Source organism: Ziziphus jujuba, chromosome 4, assembly GCF_031755915.1.
Source record: "Ziziphus jujuba cultivar Dongzao chromosome 4, ASM3175591v1".
NCBI lineage: Eukaryota > Viridiplantae > Streptophyta > Magnoliopsida > Rosales > Rhamnaceae > Ziziphus > Ziziphus jujuba.
The window spans coordinates 5859992-5881018 of record NC_083382.1 but is presented as its reverse complement, the minus strand read 5'-3'; the positions used below and the strand labels follow the sequence as shown (position 1 = coordinate 5881018).

Here is a 21027-nt window from a genome sequence, read left to right as displayed (position 1 = left end):
TAATCATTTTACATGATTCCCTCCACTTTTGTTATATTGAACTTATAACCCTCCAAACATATGAAAAAAGGGCATACCAACAAATCAATTTCACTTTATTTGTACTAATATTTATTAATTGATGATTTAGTCAACTAAAATTTTAAATTGTATATAAATGAGTATTATTAGGCCCGGAATGGGCCATATTGATCTGCATACTAATGGATCCGAGATTCTTGTTCCTGCCTACTTTTTTTTTTTTTTTTTGGGTAAATCTGTTCCTGCCTACTTGAGTCCAATATACAGTGGATGAAGATAATTAACAGTACATGTTGTTAAGTTAGACTAATAATTTATAATAACAACTTATTTATTCTTTTTTTTTTTCGTGAATATTAATTAGAATTTGATTTCAAAATGAATAATATATAATTGTATATATATTTGATTGGTACCAAATCAAACACTCGAGACAGCAGAGGCATAACAATGATACAGTATTGTACATATGAATTATATTATATCATTTATTATTTTTATTGCAAAATGAGAAATATCTCATTGCCTTTTGAGACAATTGTATAATTTCATGGTTTGAAGTTGAGTTTGAAAGTAAGGTCTAAAATTTCAATATTGGTAGAAATATTAAAAGTTAAAATTATAAAAATATTTACGAAAATATAAAAAATTATCAAATATCGATAAAAATTCATAAAAATAATAAAAATAAATGGAAATTTATTAAAAAAATAAAAAAATTTATTTAAACTTTAGTATTAACTTGTTTAATTAATTATTTATCAAATTGACTATTGAAATTACAAAAATATTAAATGGTTATTATATTTTTTTTAATCAATCAATTTATAATAAATGTTAATAGTTAAAAATATATTATTATTAATAAAAATACAAAAAATATATATTTAATAAATTATTTTTTAATTAAGACATATAGAATAATTATTATAATTATATTATATTTTATAAATATCATTTCAATAGTCTAAAAAATTTCTAGGTGGTTGAGAATTGTTTATATCCTCCTCAATTTCATTTTACAATGTGAAATGTAACAAATAATTATTAAAATATGTATTTCCTTGATAATATTACATATAATTATTAATATATTATTGATATAAATATTTGAGAATTAAAATTACATATATCAAATACCATCGATGCAGAAATTTTAAACATTGGTTGGCAGAAAATATGTTTCCTGCATATATTTCCATTTTTGTTTATGTTCTAAGTTTTATTTATTTTATAATATTTACACATATACTAAATTTATTATTGTAAAAAATAATAATAATAATACGTAAGTAAATTTGTAACTTGTAATACTAATTTTCTTTAAAAATATGGTAGGTAAACTTATTTAATGTAATTTTGGATATTATTTGTTAAATGTGAAATTTTTATTTTTATTTGCCTAATTATTGGAAGACAATTAGAAGGTAAAAAAATATCAATAATATTAATTTGGCGAAAAGTTTTACTAAACATTAATAATATTTATAAAAATCTTTGATAAAAAAATAATCATTTATATTTTTAAAATTTTTGTGAAAATTTATGAAAATTTCAGAAATTTCTATGGAGATTATAGATTTTTAAACCAAATTGTAAATTATTTGATATGGATACTGTAATGAAAATTTCTACACAAATTAAGAAAAAATATCAAAAATTTTGATAGATATTATGTAAATTATATCAATTTTCACTTGTGAGATAAATTTTCTTTCAATGGGTTTAAAAATAAAATTTTGCAAAAATTTCGTAGAAAATTTTAATATTTTAAACTATGTTATTTTAATATGTATCTATTTTAAATTAAACATAAAGTCAGATATCAAAACACTTGAATAAAATCTTCATTACAACAAAGATTTAAATCTGATTTTAATATCACCCAAATTTAATAGAAGCTAGCATGGGTTTGCAGAACTACTACAGCACAATCGGAGAGAGGGGGGGGCGGGCGCGGGGGAGGGGAATAATTAAAACTAAAACAAGGATTTTATTATGCTAGTTCTGTTAAAACGTAATCAACCCAATAAGTGAAAGTAGCAGCCTTTGAAGCATCAAAGAGAGCAATCTCCTCCATTGCTTGACCTACAAGCTTCTGCGCGAACCTCTTAGATTCTTCAATGCCCATGAACTTGGTATAAGTTGCCTTGCGCTTTCCAAATCTTTCCCGGCCGTCCTTCCCAATTCTTCGGTGGACAGTGTGATAGCTTGAATGTCGTTCACGATCTGACACGCCAACCCAAGATGCGGAGCATACTTCCTCAGCCTTTGGATTTCCATTTCATTCCCTCCTCCAATTATCGCCCCGCAAACCACAGAAGCCTCTAAGAGCTTTGATGATTTATTGACATAACTGTACTCTAATTCTTCTATGATCACTTTCTTTCCCTCTCAGCGCACATCCAATAGTTCTCCCCCTGTAGTGGAGCCAACGGCCGAGCCCAGCTCAACAATAGCACCAACCACACGGTCGAGAGGCACTTCTATACTCCTTTCTGCTTTATGCTAGAAGGAAAGGGAGAGAAGGGAACTAGCAGCACGAATTGCGGTCTCTTCACCAAACACCTTGTGTGTTGCGGGCTTTCCGCGCTTGATATCTTCGTCATCGATGCACGGGAGGTCGTCTAAAATCAATGACCATGTGTGAACCATTTCCACAGCACAAGCTGCTGGCATCGCTGAATTCTCATCACCTCCTATTGGCTCACATGAAGCTAAGCATAGATTTGGATGCAAGCGTTTTCCACCGGAGAAAACCGAGTATCTCATGACCTTGTGGATTTCCTCAGGGTGTTTCAAAGGGATGGCTTTTTCTAATGCCTCAAAAACCTTTTTTGCCTTCATGGCAACTAATTCTTCCTCCAACTTCGATGGTGGAAAATGGGGTTTGTGAATATTATTCATGGTGGCCTTCATATTGTTCAAAGTAACAAGTTTGAGGTGGCCAAACGGTGTTCTAGTTGGGAATTTCAGGCCAATAATGGTGGGATTTCTAGGGATTGTAAAGAGGACCATTGAATTGAAAATATGGTAGATTGGAAAAAGAAGAGGTTCTTGTTTCGATTGGGTTGTCCTCGTTGTCTAGCTAGATTACTTATATATAACTTAAGATGGTGTTAATTATCACTTCGGTTGCTTTTAACACTTTGTGTTACAAATCAGATCAAAGTGATAAAAAATAATAAATTAGATGGTAACGTGATAATTTTAAAAAATATTAGTGGTAAAGTGGTAAATTCATAAAAATTCAAATATGAAAGTATTTTATCCAAAAACAATATTATATATGCACCATGTGATGATTATTAATCTTTTAGCCACAAAATTTCTACGTGGCTAAAAAAATTCACGTAAAAGAAGTAGATTTTTTTATTTTTTTTATAATGCTAATTAAATAATTAAGTAATATAGAAATCATTGGAATTAGGGGTGACAAGTAGTACTCTTGGATTGCGTTTTGACTTAACAGGATATTTAAATATTTTATTCATGTCAAGATTTGTCAATTCTGACTTGTATGTACTGAGCGAGCTAACTTCTTTCAATGATTATCTCAGACGAAAATGAAAGTGTAACACTATGTTTTCACTCGTCTAATTAAATTATTTATTCTAAGATTGTTTTTATCTGAATAGGTTTAATTTTGAAATTTTTTTTAATTTTAAAATCAACTATTTTAAAAAGTTTTTGATATTATATTTAAATCATCTTTTCAAATCATTTTTCTGCAAGACAATTGTTTAAATCTTGTAAAACCATTTCATAGAAATTCATTAATTTTTTTTAATAAAATAAATCGGCTTCAATTCTTAAATAATTCACATCATTTCTCTTCTATTGTAACAAAAGATTCATTTTTTATGTGGAAAAAACCCGTATCAATAATTATAATTTTATGTATGGACAATTCATCAATGTCTTGTTCATTCATAACAAAATATTTTCTTTATGAGGTGGTAAAAAAAAAATATTATTTTGAAGAGGGATACTATTTCACCAATCGAGTTATATATGTCTAACATATTCATACCTATTTACATTAAGATGATATAAAATTAGACATAAGATAATTTGTTAGTATCTTGCATCTACACATATTGATGTCACAATCCACCTTTCAGTTCAGCATTTTTGCTAATACATTTTCGATCTGATAACATCATTTGTAACATTTATAACATCTCATTTCTATTAACAAATGTATCATTTTTTATTGGTATTATCTTTAATTTAATCACTTAGGATTTTTGCTCAAAATTTTCTAGGTCATTATTCATATAGGATTGGTCACATATGCGCACCTTTAATTTTGAAATTTTTTAAGAAAAGTGAAAAGAGAAAAGTGTAGCCTCCTTACGATTAGATTTTTTATGTATTCATTTTTCTACATTGTTTTCTATTTCTAAGATACAACACCATGATATCAAAACTTATTAGTTTGATAAATATTTATTGTGAATCATTATTTAACTGATAGTGGATAATTTTCTGTATTCATATTATGTGATTTTTTTCCTATATTTTAAAGGTTTCTACATAATTTTTTTAAAAATTATTTCTGTTTATTTTGTATTTATTTTAGTTTTTCTGATTAACCCATTTAATTAGAAAAAAAAAATATTATTTTACTTCCTGAAAAAGACAAAACAAAAAATAAAATTCAAAGACTGTATTGCAACATCTAAAAGCAGAAGCTCATATTTAAAGAGTATAGCTAGAATTTTGATTTTATATATATATATATATATATATATATATATATATAAGGAATGAATGATTAGTTAATATTTGATACATATAGGAAGATAATTAAAGATAGACATGTATAAATTGGACATCCTACAGGAGCTAGGGATATGATAAGTTACTACCATGTGATGATTATTAATCTTTTAGCCATGAAATTTCAACGTGGTTAAAAAATCCAAGGAAAAGAAGCCGATTTTTTTATTTTTTTGATCTACATCAGACATATGGAATTAAATATAGATAGTCTGTTAGTGTTTTGCATCTGATCACATTTTTCATCACAATTCGTCCCTTTTCGATCCAATATTTTCATTGGCATACAATTCTGATCGGATATAGACTTTAATATCATCTATAACATCTTATTTTCACGGGTAGATCTATAACTTTTTATTGATATTGTTTCCAATTTAATTACCATACTAGATATAAAAAATTTTATTCTAAACTTTTTAGGAAATCATCTATTTTATTTACTCATATTTAACTTTAGAATTTTATCAAACTCTAAAATCAACTATTTTAAAAAAAATTTAAAATTATAAAAATGACTAATATTATATTTAAATCATCTTCTATTTTATATTATCTATTTTATAGCAAAATAATATAAAATTATACATCAAATAACCTATTAATACTAGACCTAGTAATTTGGATCATGACACGGCGACACGACTCGAAAACGACACGGAATAAATGAGTTTGGGTTTATTATAAATGAGTTTGGGTCATAATCGGGTCAACCCGTTTAACACGATTATTAATCGTGTCATTTTCGGGTTGACCTGTTTAACTCGAAATTGACCCGTTACGACCCATTTATTAAACGTGTCAGTTTCAACCCGACACGATTATATACCTATTACAACCCATTTAAATTTAATTTTAAATTAATATTTTATCACTAATATAATATTTAATAACTAAAAAATATTATAAATTAAAAATTTTATAAAAATAATTTTCTATTACTAATTTTTTAAAAACAAAAAATACATTTTTAATAAAACAAAAACATAAAAATAAAAAAAAAATTCGGGTTAATAGGTTAATTTTCGGGTTAACGGGTTAATAGGTTAGTTTTCGGGTTAATAGGTCAATTTTAGGTTAACGGGTTAATAGGTCAACACGACCCGTTAAAATAATCATGTTAAACGGGTCGTGTCGTGTTGACCTGTTTATAAACAGGTCGGGTTAGTGTTTTAGGTACCTGATACGATTAATAAATGGGTCGTGTTCGGGTTAGGCATTTTTGACACGATTATTAAATGGATTGACACGAACACAACCCACCAACATGAATTGCCAGATATAATTAATACCTCATACCGGCCATACTGTCATCACACTATAAGTCACATGCTCTTTTCCTTCCCCCTACTTAAATAGAGTTTCGTCGTAAAGAGATAACCTTTTGTTGGAGACCGCTGTCCCTTCCCACGCGGAGAGTTAGAAACCCACACGTTGGTTCCAAGGGGCCCAATATGAAAAAAGGCTGTCTAAATTGCCTCACCGCAAAAGCCGAAGAAACCCACATGAAGAGGAAAAAGTTTGTGTAACATGGTGGTAAAATAACTTGACAAGTCACTATCACTGATAAGTTTATTTTTCTAATTTAATTTTTTTATTTACTGAAAAGGTAAATATTTTAAACCCTTTTTTTGGTTTTTGTGCTGCCCCATTGATCTTTCTTCTTCTTTTTCTTCTTCTTCGACTGTAGTGTCTCTGTTTCCGGAGAAGTGAACAAAAGCTTACAGCCACACCTCCCAATAATTATTCCATTCTCTTCTGCTATCTTTACCAAAGTCTGGAACCATAAACCAACTTCGTTCATCAACAACACTGGACTCTTCGACAAATATCATCAAGTAGAATCACTATTATAATATTTTTTTTAAAAAATATTTTCTAAAATCACTGTTATTTTCATCAAATTCTTCCACAAATTAACTTTTTTTATTAAAAAAAATCCATAATATTCAAAGATACACAATGAATTAAAAATATTTAAATTTAGATTTACATCTTAGTTGAACATAAATGATTGAGAAAATTATTATTGATCTTGATCAGTTTGAAAAATATCCAAATCTCGATTAAGTCTGTACCTAAATCTTGATTTGTTTCGAACGATTGCAACTTATCGTATTTTTATGATTTTGGGTTGATTTAGATAATTCCATTGAACCATTTAATGCATCATTGAATTGTAAACTTTTGAATACAATAATTCATCATCAAAGTAAAATAATTAAAAAACTAATGGATTTATATGGCCATTTGATGGAAAAAGAGTTGATGAGATGAGAGAGAGTTTTGCAGAGCTTTTTTTTTTTTTTTTGGTTATGTATGGATTAGAGTGTCGATTATGATAGTCATTTTTATTGCACAAAGAGATTAGGCGATTTGTGCACAAGGGAAGAGGTTCATGGCGCGCCGTGAAAGCCAAAATATTTACTTTCGAAGAAAAAAAAAATTAAATTGAAAAGATAAGTCGGTCATATGATGTGGCAGATAATAATAATAATGACAAATATTTTACACATGTTGTAAATTAATTTGTATAGAAAGCAGCATAGAAAGCAGCTGAGCTAGTACCACCGTGTCATATAATTGGAACTATTTGTCCAGAGTTGGGTAAAGAAAACGACAGATCCGCAGGTTTGAATATTGGGTTTCAAATCCTATGAGCTATATTAGTATTAATGTATCTTATTACCTTTGAAGTCATTTAATTCACCACCTAAACCATAATCTGCATTTTAAGAACGTTATCAACTACTTCGAACGTTAAATAAGCAATTAAAGAATGATAAAAGAAAAATCTACACATTTCCAAATTCTGCCACTCTTCTGTGAAATATTTTGTCACCCTTTTATATGTGCTAATGAATATATATAATGTATTTACCCAAAAAAAAAAGAATATATATAATGTAAATAATCTCCTGGGCATAATTAGAATTCCTATTAAATAGTTTCTACTAGGATAAATTATGATTAGTCGTATCTTTCCTTGCAGATTTCAAGTAAGTCCAAATTTGGTTTTTTCTGGTGGAAACTGTATGTCCAAATTTTTGGTATGTTAGCGTGCAATTTCAACATAATTAAATAAAAGGATAATTATCTGTATGAACGGCCTAAATGATAATAATAATTGATAAAAATCTTTAAATTTTGAATTCAAAATTGGATGTTAAATTATTTTCAATTTAATTTATTAATAAATAAATAGATAAAATGATAGTGATAGCGAAGCCGTCTTTAGGCCCAATACCTTTATTTTAAAGGACTTAATGAAAAATACTCTTTTTCTTTAAAACCTTTTTTGTCTACCCATGTTTTTTTCAATATTCCAACTCTATCTTTACCCCTGTAAATCACTTACAATTTTTTTCTTCCTCTTACCAGTATCCCACCTACCACATTTCGTATCTAATTTCCCTCCTCTTCCCCCCCCTTCTCTCTCTCTCTCTCTCTCTCTCTCTCTCTCTCTCTCTCTATTTCTTATCTATTTTTTTGTTATTTTATTTGATATTTCTTTTGCTCCATTCCATTTCCTGTTCCTTCTTCTCCACATGATTCTTTTCCCTCTCACTCTCTCTTTCTCTAGGATCCATATCCCTTTTACAATAGGAGCTCTTAAATTCTTCCAGCAACTTCATCCCTCTCCCGGCGACTTTTCTTTCTCATCTTCATGACTTCGGTTATCTACAGAACTTATTAGTAGGGCAAACGGTCGTTGGAAACTATGCCATGTCAACACAACCCCTTTTTGCAATCTTCCCTCGAACCTATCCTCACTCACGATACGTGTTCTTAGAGAAGATAACAAACCAACCACAGTAGGTAAGCATTGCCCTTTCTCCTTTCATCCCTTTTCGACTTTTTTCGATTTAGAAATTCTGGTCTGGTTTATACTTTGAATGCATGAATAAGGAGATAGTATTATGTTTTAGAATTCCATCATTATCATTAAGCTGTTAAGTAGAACATGTTTTTTTCCAATGGTTATATGGAAAGCTTTGGTGCGGCAGAGGTGAAGATTTTTCTTTTGGAAGTTTAGCATGTCATTCTTTACAATGACCCACTAACAAATTTTTTCATCAAATGTTAAAAAGTTAACCAAGTCTTTTTTCATTAGTTTTCATTACATTATCACTTTGGACCTAGACTTCCAATTAATTTATGCTGGCCCTTCAGACCTGGACTTTGTCAGTGGATATGTTTCATAAAAAGGTCCTATAGATTTGGTGGCTAATTTTCTTCTGTTCTAGTGTTTAATTGGCCAAATTTCATATTCATTATGTGCTCTTTTTTATATTTTCTTTTTAATGCTCATTCTTGATGTGATTTCTTGAACAAGCTATTGGTACTTCAAAGAGGCATAATGAATTAAAGAAATTGTTTTTCCTATAAAGTGGATATACTAGTCAAACAGAAGAAGAATTGTGAAAGAACTAAAACCTTAAGCAGCCTTACAAGAAAATACATTTTTCATTACTTTTATTATGATAATAAGTGTTATTTATTAAATCTGATTTCCATGTTCTGTGAGGTTTTTGTGTTCCTCAAAAGGTGTCATTTACATATATTCTATACAGGGGAAAGATGGGCGCATCACTTCACAGGTCTTCAAAAAGACAGGCAATACAGTTAAAACCTCCATACCTTATGGTAAAATTTGTTTTCAAAATCTTTTTATTTTGCTTTTATCTTATGAATACACTTATTTATATGGTGAAAACTGACACTAACTTTTGTAGCTTGTGCATGTATGTTTCATTCTAATATAAAGAGAAATCTACCTCTTATTTTGTACATGTACTTTATCTTATTTTCTGTTTCTCTTGGTTATTTATTAGCGTGCATTTCTTCCTCCATATTCGAAGTACAATGTGTTTGTAAGTTATGTCCTGTGTCCACTGTCTTCTTAGTGTTTACTCGTTGAAATTTATCTTTTAAGTATATCTTGATTTTGCAGCCCTTTTTTGACATATTTGGATATGGAGGACCTATTGCATCTATGCATTTAGGTATGTATGAGTTGCTTAATTTGTGTCCTCATTCTGATTGAATATTTCTACATATTTAGTTTTACCTTTTTTCATTTCTTTGCCCTATTCTAGGCATGCTCTTGTTCCTTCAAAGACAAAGATTGCCAAGTAGAATGCTTGATGCAATGTCTTGAAGTAACACATCAGAATACATTTTTCTAGTTGAGTTGTTGAAGAAATTTTTATTTTTCCTTTTTTACTTAATCATGCTTTTCTATTGTCTGATAATATTAATTTTAAAAGTCAAGATGTTCATCCTTTTTGTTGATTGATAATTTAAGTTTCTTCCAATGAGTTATGGGTGCATTGCACTTTATGTGATTAAAAATAACCTCAATACGTTGTCTTCCGAGGTTCCTACACGAGCTACTATAATTGGCTACTGCACAAAATATCATATGCATCATTGTGGTATATATTCATACAAGTTCTTTGACATTAACAGGAAGGTTGAGTGAAATCCTTTAATGAGTACATAGAAGAAGGAATTAAGCAGATAACCTTGAAGAACTATACAAGAAAATTTATGTTGTTGTCTGTGCTGATCCCACGGTGAAGAAATCTGATAAGGAACCACCCAAGGGCACTATAAACGTTTATGGTACACTTCCCTATCACCTTTTTGATTAAAAATTCAAAACCCACCACTTATTGGTGGAACATTTTCTCAAGACTTTACAATTTTTTATTCCTATTTCATTTTTTGGTTGCAAACCCCATTTTAGGTCATTTCCTTGTTTTTTTTTTTTTTTTTTATTGTGAGCAAAGACTAAAAGAACCATAATAATGGTAGTGAACATAGAAATGATAAAAATAAACAATAAGCATCCCACTTACTATTTCATTCTTGTTAAAACTATATGTTTTCTTAAAGCTTAAATTATTTATGTTGATAATTATTTAATGTTAACTAGTCTTATGTTTGAATGTGCTTAACCTTATATAATGTTGTCTAGCAAAGAAAATATTTAGTTTAAATCCTAAGCCAATATCTACATATGTAATTTTGTCTAACATATATGTTGTACTTGGGAAGTGGAGTGAGAAAATGGAAGTGAGGAAAGTTGAAGCTAAAAAGTTGAAGCTTTGAAATTTGGCTTCTCATTCTAAAGGGGAACTGGAGAAGTAATAGAACTCGACTACAAAAACTATTGTCAGATATTTGTTAAGGCTGTTGAGTGTTTGCACTGATGCCTTTTAATGTTTTCTCCAAAATAGTTTTGTCCTACAAACAATTGGAATTCTGAAGTTGTTGTTAATTAGATTTTCTATATCTATTCTTCAAGTTTTTGAGTCCACTTTCAGCTGTTCCTTAGGTAGCTTTAGTTGGATTTGGGCTCTACGAGTTAAGTTTTCTTGAGGTAGTGTTATTCTGTAGCATTAATCATGGTTACGAAGTGAATTGTTTAGCGATATTGTTTTCAGTGCCTTTCTTTGAGTTCTATGAATGAGTTTTCGATTTAAAGTATTTGCATTCATATTGCTTCATAACACTTAATATCCAATGTAAATGCACTTTGTTTTTCCTTTATTTTTTTGTATCAGCATGCATTTTTCTTTCTATTTTTATTTACATTATTATTATTACTTTAATATCTTTTATTCAAGTAAATTATTCTTATGTCAAAGAGATACTTCACAAATATTGTTCTCCATTTTCTTTGTTGATATTTTTTGTATTTATCCCCTTCTAATTTAGTCATTTCTCATACATGTTTATTGATTTAAACAGTCCATTGGGGCTTTCATTTACTGATTTAACTTAAACTCCAGTTATGATGTTGTGGAATCATTTCCCTCTGCACTTCATGTTAAAAGATGCAATGGTAGGTTAACGTATGATAATAATAGAAAACTACGGGAGCTGTGCAAGGAAGACATTTTATATGAGTTCCTCGGTGTGGCTGTGAATCAATTATGCTTTTTGGAAGTTAGCCACCACTATATTATCTATTGTATTGATAAATACACACACATTAAGGGGAAAAAAGCCAAGAAAAGATATTAGAAAACAGGCAAAATCACAATGAATGTAAAATAAGGTGTTCATATGAAAAAACAAGTAAACCAATTGAAATTGCACAAATAGATATCAACATTTACATGCACTTCAAAATTTAGATGTTGCTTTCCTCATTTCATCATTAGCCAGACTAAAAAATTTAGATGTTCTGAATTTTGGAGGTCCATTTGGTTCCTATATTGGTCAAAGTAGTGCAATAGTATTATTACCTATATTCTTCTTGTTCAGTTCATATTTGCTGACCTTCAAATTAAGGTCAACATTGAGTTCCTTTCATTGTTGTATATTTGTACATTCTACACACAGGGAGTTGGCATTTTGATCTCTGACTTGGTTGGAACTATTAATGGATCCTCATTATCTGTATAACAATGTTCAAATTAATATCTATGCTTTAGCTTTCTACTTTATTTTACCGAACCACAGAATTTTCACCTTTATCTAAGAACCTTTTTTCTCCTGTGCACTTAATAACTAGTTTTAAGGATTTTAAAAATTAAGCAATTTATTTGTCACATGTTCTGAAACATTGTTAATTTTTAAGAAATGCTCAATCCTCCCTGCTATTTGTTATGTGGGATGAACTTTTTTCTCCTTAGGGTGAAAGGAATTGGTGGAAGATTATTCACTCAATTGTATTTGTGTTGTTAGCATATTATGATATCATGAAGCTCTTTCACTTTATGTAACACCCCGTCCCGAATCGCACCGGAATCCGTGCACGTTGACCGTTGACCGAAGGGGTCAAAAGTTGACTTTTTGACTCGGTAGGAATTTCAAATTGACCAGGGTACCGTGGCGAAGTGCATGACGCCCTGAGTTCGTAGACTAGTAGCACGTCGAAAACGGAGCTACGGTTTGAAAGTTATGGGCAAAACAAGTTGAAATGCAAATTGTCCAGAAGGTGCTGGGAGTTGACTTTTTCTTGTGATGTAATTTTGAGTTGACTCTTGTATGGTTGTAAAGTACTCGTCGATACGAGTTCATAGACTAGCGGCACGCTTAAATCGGACATGTGGTTAAAAAGTTACGGACGTTTGAAATTCGCCGGGTACCGTATTATTTTAATATATCTGACTTAAGTGCACAGTAACGCCACGTGTCAGCTTCTGATTGGTCCATGTGGCATGAACAGTGTCACGCAGGGGTTTTATTTGTTAAAACACTCGGGGAAGAGAGAGAAAGAGAGAGAAGAGAGAGAAAGAGAGAGAGGAGAGAGAAAAAGAGAGAGAGGACCCGCCGGCCGCCGGTCATTTTCACGTTTTCCGGCCTAGTTACTGTACACGCGCCGGCCAGCCAGATTGCCCACCTCATTTCCGGCAAAACCTCCAAATTTCACGGCGAGCAGCCGCCGGACGCGCCCGGATCGGACGTCCGAAGTTTGGCGGCGATTTTTCCCCCTCCACCGCCGGCCACCGCGAGTCGGCACTGTTCCGGCCATTTTCCGGCCACACGCGCCTGACAGCCTTGATCCTCTCCTCAAGTCCGGCCTACCCACCAAAAATCACGGCCATCGGACCACCGATGCGCCAGGATCGGAGCGTTTTCCGGCGAGGGGTCGGAAATCTTCAAACGGTGATTTCTCCGCCGTCCGACCTCCGTTTTGCTCACCTCCGGTCCCATTGGATTGCTCTCCTCACGATCTACAAGTCTGCAAAATTTCACAGCCAACGGCCACCGCACGCACGCGCCGCCGGCGACAGTTGCCGGTGACCGCGGCGGCCCGCCGGAAAATACTGTTCCGGCGAATACCCGAAATTCCGGCCAGCTCCAGTCCGCAGTGTTCGACCTCCTGAACCCAAATCCGACTTCCGTTTCCGCCAATTTGTGACGGTTTGGGAGAATTGCGGAGCCGAAACCCGAAAAGCTTCCCGATAAAATTCAGACCCCGTCGGGTACGATCATCGGAAATTAAGACCGGATCTGTGATTAGCATCACTCGAGCTTCGATTCGGTATATAATTCGTAAATTTTAGTTATCGTTTGGTGTTCGCTCCCCGGGTACCCATTTGGGGATTACCCGAATAAAATATTAATATTTGTGGTTTTGGTACTGTGGATGTTTTAGGTGCACGTGCGAGTAGCGGAGTCGATCCTGCGGAGGATCTTGATTGAGATACGTGCACAAGGTGAGTGACCCACCTTCAATTTAATTTTGGGAAATTTAATTGGTGAATATATTATATTTGGAATTTAATTTTTATGTGCCAAATATTTATTTGATTTATTGTGGAAATTATTGTGAATTTATCGGATTTAAGAAAATGTGCATTTCACCAATTTATGCCATGTGGAATTATTTTATGGTTTTGAGGATTTTGAAATTGGTGTGGTTTTAATGGTAAATTGGGCACGATTTGATTTTCAAATATTTCAAGGAAAATATTTGGTTATGTTGGTGATTTCAATTTTTATGAAATATGCCCATAAAATATTATGGGATTTGATTATGATATTTCGAGAAATTATTTATGCTTGGAAAAAATGTGGATATTTGAATTGATGGATTTGGGAGTTGGTGGATTTGAAAATCATGGGATTTATGGTATTAATTATAAGGAAATTGTGGAGAATTTCCCGGTTCAAGCGGATGGATTATGCCCGCTATGTTTGTGAAAAATGTGAAATTTGTTTTATAATTTAAATTGTGGATTTTATGATTTTTAGATGCACCGCGCACGTACTGGTGTTTTGATTATGTGATATGGATATTGTGCACACGGATATGATTAGCGCGCAGGTGGGTGTGAGTAGCGCGCAGGTGATATTATGAGGGTGTCCTGTGGATGCCATCCGAGAGGGTGGCCACCCCCCCCTTTGGCCGGGACACCAGGTTAGCAGCGGCGCAGTGGGACGCCACGCGACCGTATGCCGGTTTCTTTCTATAACCTCCTGTCTGGCGGTACCTTGGGACGCTGGGTACCGTTGGCGCCACTGGTATATAGTGGGTGCATCAACTGATTTTTGTAACTGTGTTTTAAAAAAAAAATAAATAAATAAAATAAAATAAAATGTTTTAAAGCTGTATTGGAATTAAAATTAATTATTACTGTTCGGATATTTATTTGATGTCTTGGTTTTCTGGGAATATGAATAAAAGGGTTTTGTGAAAATGTTTTAAAAGGGGAACCTTTCCAACTGAGAGAATGGTAAGGGTTTTGAGAGAAAATATTATTTCCAAATAATTATTATTTATATACCTATTACCGTGGTATTATAGTGTAGAGTAGTAGGGTCGCTCACTGAGATGATTAGCATCTCACACTCTTAAATTCCGTTCCTCTAGGTACCAGGTTGTCGGTGTTCACTCGGAGCGGACTCGATCTTCCTCGCTGTATTTGTTCGTGCAGTACCTTGTTCTTCTTTTACTGCAGTTGTAATATTTCTTTCACTTTTGCTGTATTCTGTATTTTGTAGTACTTCATAAAGCACTGTATACTGTATGGGACACTTATGTATTTGTATTGCACTGGATTACTGTATTTTTATTTTGGGTGCTGAAAATTTGTGGAACCAGTTTGTAGTACTGTGGGAGGAATAAGGGGACAATTATAGAAGTGTGTTTTCAGTGCAGGAAATTTTGTGGTAAGTCCATCCCTTAGGGGAGGTTCTGCCGGATCTTCCACAGAAGGGTCCGGTAGGGTTTCCCTGGGATTAGGGCTTGTCTAGGGTTCCGGTGGGGAACTTTGGACGGGTCCTGACACTTTAGGTTTCTATTCAAAATTTTAAGGACCACAAGGACCACAACTGTTGTGGTTTGGATTATTGGTAGGTCCATGGTAGGAGCCGCATTTGATGATTATTATCTTCTTGGGGACATATTAAATGTTTTATATGAGAAGTCTACTTGCTGTTGATGTTTTATGATATCTAAATATCCACAGTTATAGTCTTTAGTTAACTTTTAATGCTTTTATTATGTGATTACTGTGTTTAATATTATATTGGTTGATATTATATTGGTTTTGTTATAATTTAGCAGTTTTTTTTCCTTGCGTTAAAAGGCATGGTCTGCTATAATTATCATGAGGAGGAAGGGCAATACTAGAGTTTGTAATGTTTTTGAGCTGTTTTGTTTGCAGACATGATTGAAGAATTCATCAACAAGGGGTATGAACGTCGAAATAATGCAGCTGCAATGCAAACTCTTGTTACTAATTGGTTAGAAAATATCATGCAAGAGCGCTCAAATAATGACAGAGGCTTTCGTGTTATTCCATTGAACTTATACGAGTTTCAAATTGTTGGCTATGGCATGTTCGTTGGAGTAGTCAACTTAGAAAATAAGACATGCTCATGCAAGAAATTCGACATTGATGGATTTCCTTGTGTCCATGCAATTGAAGTATGTATGCATCGACATATTTCTCCATATATCCTTTGCTCGGTGCATTACTAAGTTGACCCACTCTGTGACGCATATTCGGAAACCATATATCCACTTGGAGATAAATGTCAGTGGCATGCTCGAGATGATGTCATAAACCAGCTTGTACTTCCACCTAAGATTGGAAAACAGTCAGGAAGACCAAGAAAGAAGAGGATTCAATCTCAAGGAGAGGAGCATCTTCAATATAGATGCAGGGGATGCAAATAAATTGGTCACAGCAGCCGATCATGCTCGGCCGCCGTACCTCTTGACCGCACTACCAACCAACAACACCATTCAACTGAAGGACCATAAATTGCTCTACGCTATATTAAGCCAATGGGGGCATGTTATGCGGTATTGGTGTGTTATGCAATGTAGTAGGGAATGCAATTACTAGCTCAACCGCTAACATGTGTTTTGGCATAATAGATGTTGGTTTTATGTGTTGCTTTATTGGCAAAGTTATCCGTCATATTGTGTTTTTAAAATATCATTCTGTGTTCAGTTTTTTGTAGGTTTCTTACTATTTCATGGATGCTATTACTACCCAATGGTAATTACCGATGCATCGTCGGTAATTGACATTTGTCCACCGTTGTAAAAAAATCACCACAATTCCATCCGACAACTTCAATCGTGTGTCTTTCCACTGAGAATATGCTAAATCTAGCGTTATTAATGATAATTGTTGACATTTTACCAATTTTTTGGCCCTCACAAGTCCCCTAATGTGTGTTAAATGCAAAAACATGCAAAATATACATTTTTCAATGATCCTAAAGAGAAAAAACTCCAAAAGTTCTAAAAAAGTTCTCAAATTGGCACAAAAATTTGATTACCGTAGGGCCTTCGGTAATTACCGATGAAACCTAGTGTAATCAGTTTAAACTTACTGGAACATTTACCGAAGCTTTCATCGGTAATTACCGAATGCCTTACGATAATCACATTTGACAACTTTTTTGGCCCCTATAAGTCCCCTAATGTGTGTTAAATGCAAAAACATACAAAATATACTTTCTTCAATGATCCTAAGGAGAAAAAAACCCCAAAAATTCTGAAAAAGTTCTCAAATTGGCAAAAAAACTTGATTACCGTAGGCCTTCGATAATTACCGATGAAACCTATGGTAATCAGTTTAAACTTGCTGGAAAAATTACCGAAGGTTGCATCGGTAATTATCGAAGGCCCTATAGTAATCACATTTGACAACTTTTTTGGCCCTCACAAGTCCCTTAATGTGTGTTAAATGCAGCAACATGCAAAATATATATTTTTCAATGATACCAAGGAGAAAAAACCCCAAATGTTATGAAAAAGTTCTTAAATTGGCCAAAAAACTTGATTACTGTAGGGCCTTTGGTAATTACCGATGAAACTTACGGTAATAGATTTATACTTTCTAGAAATATTACCGATGGTTTTATCGGTAATTATCGAAGGCCCTATGATAATCAAATTTTTGTGCTAATATGAGAATTTTTTTAGAAATTTTGGGGTTTTTTCTCCTTAGAATCATTGAAAAAAGTATATTTTGCTTGTTGCATTTAACATACATTAAGGACTTGTGGGGGCCAAAAAGGTTGTCAAATGTGATTACCATAGGGCCTTCGGTAATTACCGATGAAACCTTCAATAATTTTTTCAGCAAGTTTAAACTAATTACCATAGGTTTCATCGGTACTTACCGAAGGCCCTACGGCAATCAAGTTTTTTTGCCAATTTGAGAACTTTTTCAGAACTTTTGGGGTTTTTTCTCCTTAGGATCATTAAAGAAAGTATATTTTGCATGTTGTTGGATTTAACACACATTAGTGGACTTATGGGGGCCAAAAAAGTTGTCAAATGTGATTACCGTAGGGCCTTTGGTAATTACCGATGAAATCTTCGGTAATTTTTCCAGCAAGTTTACACTGATTACCGTAGGTTTCATCCATAATTACAGAAGACCCTATGATAATCAAGTTTTTTGGCCAATTTGAAAATTTTTTCCTAACGTTTGGGGTTTTTTCTTCTTAGAATCATTGAAGAATATATATTTTGCATGTTTTTGCATTTAACACACATTAGGAGACTTGTGGGGGCCACAAAAGTTGTCAAATGTACCGTAGAGCCTTCGGTAATTACCGATGAAATCTTTGATAAATTTTCTAGCCAATTTAAACAGATTACTATAGGTTTCATCCGTAATTACTGGAGGCCATACGGTAATCAAGTATTTTTTGCCAACTTGAGAACTTTTTCCTAACGTTTGGGATTTTTTCTCCTTAGAATTGAAGAACGTATATTTTGGATGTTGTTGCATTTGACACTCATTAGGGGACTTTTGGGGGCCAAAAAATTGATAAAATGCGATTACCACTAGGGTTTCAGTAATTACCGATGAAACATACGGTAATCAAATTTTTTTGCCAATGTGAGAAAATTTTCCAGACTTTTGAGGTTTTTTCTCTTTAGGGTCAATGATGAATGTATATTTTACATGTTGTTGCTGGAAACACACATTAGTTGACTCTTTGGAGTCAAAAAATATGTGAGATGTTACCGAAAGCATATCGGTAATCATCTTTGTTTGAATTTTTATCACTACCAAGGGTCTTCTTTTCTCCTATTTTGTCAACGATTATCATTACTAAAGCTAGATTCTGCATATTAAGATACCATTAATATAGGATGTCATAATATTAAACATACAATCTACATTGAAAATTTATTAAAGTACAAGTCAACAACATATTTTTTTTCTAAACAAGCTAATGTCTTCCAGGCCAAATAAAAGGTTCTCCTCACTGCTCTTGTATTCTATAAATTTCAAAGCGAAGATGCAACAATCACCCCTGCAGAATAGCATTAATGAATAACATTAATGAAAACCAACCACGTGAATTTCCACACATAAGCACAATTAAACAGAAGCAATAGAAGTGGTTGGAAATGACAACACTTTCATACCCATTATCTTGGCAGGGTGCATCCTTGATCATGGTCATCGTGAATGGCTCTAAAGTGGGAAGCACTTCCAGATTCATCTCGTAATATCCCCCATCCCCCAATAGATAAGGCAGCATATACTTAAGGCATTTCGCATTGTCCAACTCTTTATTCTGGACATATTTAATTCCCATACTTGGATCATATAAATCAATATGTTGAGCCTTCAAGTCCGCACATGCTGCCAACCAATAGGCACTTCCATTATTGACAGGGATGTACAACTGAAAATTAGAACGTAACATCATTATCGACAAATTGGGAAACTTAGTCAGAATTTTTTTAAATATATGTATAGACTTACATAATCACATCTCCACCAAGGCATGCTAAGTTTGGGTGACTTACCATGCACATAGCTACGAAGTGTCGAATCACATGAATATGTACTTCCAGATGCCTCCCATATGGGATAACGGCTTTGATGGATGACTGCCAAATAATTAAATAGATACAATATAAAATGTCATCAATATAACATTAAGCAACGTAGTAACATCCCATCTTCTTACCCAAAATAACATGTCTAATATGGCACAGTTGTGGGTGAACATCTTCTCATTCTCATACCGCCATTTTCGTATGAAATACAAAATAGTGTCAATATGCTGCAAAAAACATTAAAGGAAATAAAAAACAAGTGTGAGGTGATAAATAATACATCATTCCAAACGTACGAACACAATGAATTTACATGGAAGTAAAGTATATAACTTACATCGGAACTCAACCATCCTGCAGGGGTAAGTAACTCAGCAAAAAATTTCTTCCCCACTGTCATATAAGATGTGCACACGGTCGCTCCATTCGGTGCCACCCTATACCACTCATCGAACGCCCTCTCCTTCGATGCATCAATATGTTGATTAAGATTAAATTTGACCTTCTTCTTACACGGATCGGTGTAAGGAGTGACATGATCTGACTGGTGGTAAACTCTGCCGAATCGGCTTTTATCACCAAATTTATGCGTCTAAGCCTCCACCTCACTCTCAGCTAATTCGTCATGATATGGACTATTAGTTGAAGCACTGATATCCCACCCTAAATGCAAAGGCCGATAAGGCACCAAACCCCTCCTCCACATAGGCTCCTCCAGGTACGATAGGCTCGAATGGTTTTGTACAATCGTCATCCTCCTTCCTACCATTGGAACCGTCTAAGGGTGCATAAAATTCTTCGGCTTGCTTTCCAAATGACGGTGCCAGAGGGGATGATGGTGAATGGGTGTGCATATGATGTTCGGCATGCAAAACACAGTGATTATTTTGCAGTTCCCAAAAACTAAAACCAAGTAATTATTCAATTACAATATATAATTTAATAATGCTGAAACGCTAAAGTATACTATGTTGTCTAAATGATACCTGATGCTTCAGTTGGTCAATAACAGAACTAAGCATCTTCCTTAACGATGCCATCTCTTACTTCACTTCGTAATGACAATCATCCACAAATTTCTTTAATTCATCGAAATTTGCCTCCAAGCAAGCAAGCTAATCAATATCAATATCCAAAACATAAGTCAATATATATTAGTACAACATATGAAATGCAAATTTGCATGCAAGTAAAAATTGCATACCCTGAAATTAGCATCTGGAGGGGCACTAGAATGCTCCTCAGCTTTGGATGCATCTTTAGCACCAACGGTGGCTATCGGTGCTACAAGTGGTGGTGTCGTATAGCGAACTTTATGTATGTTCACTGCTATTGTTCGCCAGTAATCCATAGTCTTCTCCTCATCGGTAGCGTCTAACCTCCAGTGCGCAACATACTACATGAAATGAAAAAAGGAAAAAAAAAAC

The 21027-nt window shown here is 33.2% G+C and overlaps 1 long non-coding RNA gene and 1 pseudogene across 1 annotated transcript; one reads left to right on the top strand and one right to left on the bottom strand.

Moving 5' to 3' along the window:
- Nucleotides 1-1994: 1994 nt before the first annotated feature.
- Nucleotides 1995-3092, bottom strand: LOC107416000 (geranylgeranyl pyrophosphate synthase, chloroplastic-like; annotated as a pseudogene).
- A 5205-nt stretch (nt 3093-8297) lies between these two features.
- Nucleotides 8298-16877, top strand: LOC112489122 (uncharacterized). Its single transcript, XR_007240436.2, has 4 exons — nt 8298-8625; nt 9381-9453; nt 10279-10434; nt 15939-16877. It is a non-coding gene; the product is annotated as an uncharacterized LOC112489122 (long non-coding RNA).
- Nucleotides 16878-21027: the final 4150 nt, after the last annotated feature.